The 1,795-nt window shown below is 41.7% G+C and overlaps 1 non-coding gene across 1 annotated transcript; it reads right to left on the bottom strand.

Annotated features, from left to right (window-relative positions):
* Positions 1 to 1,298: 1,298 nt before the first annotated feature.
* On the bottom strand, positions 1,299 to 1,405 carry LOC120072369 (small nucleolar RNA R71). Its single transcript, XR_005480433.1, has one exon. It is a non-coding gene; the product is annotated as a small nucleolar RNA R71 (small nucleolar RNA).
* Between the last annotated feature and the right edge of the window lie 390 nt (positions 1,406 to 1,795).

Raw genomic sequence — 1,795 nt, 5'->3', positions numbered from 1 at the left:
AAGCGTTTCTGAGCCATTGAGAATTTTGAGAGTCTAGACTTGGGAATGTCAGGTCAGAATCTAGGTTTGGAAGAACCAAATTAGAATGCATAAACGAGAGATAGGCGCTTAGGAATGAGCACTATTTGTTATTAACGCATCATATGCATCTTAGCAATAAGATATGATTGTATGCGGTCACCTTGCTTTCATGCATTTTGCATCAACGCATAGGACAAGAGTAGAGACTTAGGGATAAGCTCTGGACATTTTGCATTCAACACATGTGTCCTAGACTTAGGAGCATCACATTTACATTGGGAAATGACTTGGTGTGCATTGTTGTAACATGATCGCAAAGTTTAATGCATTCCCGAGTAATGATAGCTAAAGATCTTCTCAACCCGTTCATTGCATACTCATTGCATCTATCAACGCAACTAACTTTCTCAAATCCGCCGCCTTTATTTACTTCTTTTTCATCAACGCAACAACACACCCACACTTTATTTATTTACTTGGTTACCACAAAGTTTTCATAAACATTATCAACGCAACTATTTTCACAAGTCCCTATGTTCGACCCTGAACTTACCAGAAAACTCAAAGAAATTTACACTTGAATTCCGCTGGGGAAACTTGTGTGCACAATGCAATCCACCAATTCATATCATCCATATTTTCACTTAATAAAATTAACGCATCAAGTTTTTGGCCGTTGCTGGGGATTTCGGCAAAATAGTTTGTTAACGGTAATTTTTTTTATTTCTTTGCAGGACTTTCAATCTCTGGCGAATTACGACCCGGAGATTAAGAGGAATTTTAGAAGAAGATTAAGAAACCACCACCAACAACAAGAAGAAACACCAAGAATGTTGGAGCAACAAGACGCAAGGGTCGCTAACGCGAATAATATAATGGCCAACCCCATCCTTCTGGCGAATGACCGCAATAGACCCATTCGAGACTATGCGTCACCTAACATCTACGATTTCTCTCCAGGAATCATGAGGCCGGCGTTAGATGGATCGAGGTTTGAAATGAAGCTGGTAATGTTGCAGATGATCCAGGCTGCTGGGCAGTTTGGAGGAAGGCGTGGCGAAGACCCGCACGCCCACCTCCGGAGCTTCATAGAAATTTGCAACACTTTTGTGTTCCCAAATATCTCAACCGAGGAAGTTTAACTAACTCTGTTTCCCTTTTCTTTGTGTGATCAAGCGAGGAATTAGGCATACTCTTTTGAACTGGGAGAGATAAATTCGTGGGAACAGGTGGTGGAAAAGTTTATGAAGAAGTATTTTCCACCAACTGAGAACGCTAGGAGAAGAAAATTAATAACAAATTTTGAACAAGAAGATGACGAATCGCTCAGTGATGCCTGGGCAAGGTTCAAGCGGTTGGTAAGAGACTATCCACACAATGGCTTACCAGACTGCCTACAAATGGAGATTTTCTACCAAGGATTGAATCCCTCTTCACAGACCACTGCCAATGCGGCAGTTGGTGGTGGTCTGCTCGACAAAACATATGAGAAGGCTAAGAGTATACTTGATCACATTTCCAAAAATCATGAGGATTGGAGGGAAAGCGATCAGATATTAAGAGTCAAAGAAAACGACGCAAATAACGGGGCCATCGTATCCCTGCAAAATCAATTGACTTCAATGATGAGTTTAATACAAGGCATTAGAATTAATAGTACGAGAGCGAATAAGGGGCAGGTCAGCGGAATTACGAAAACGAACGCAAGTTGTGTCCTTTGCGGTGATGCTCACCCGATAGAGGAATGCCCAACAAACCCGCAGTCGGTATGCTT

The sequence above is a fragment of the Benincasa hispida genome, chromosome 2, assembly GCF_027475165.1.
Source record: "Benincasa hispida cultivar pf3 chromosome 2, pf3_genome.v1.1, whole genome shotgun sequence".
Lineage (NCBI taxonomy): Eukaryota > Viridiplantae > Streptophyta > Magnoliopsida > Cucurbitales > Cucurbitaceae > Benincasa > Benincasa hispida.
The sequence above is the reverse complement of the archived record's forward strand: the minus strand, read 5'-3'. Positions and strand labels throughout refer to the sequence as shown.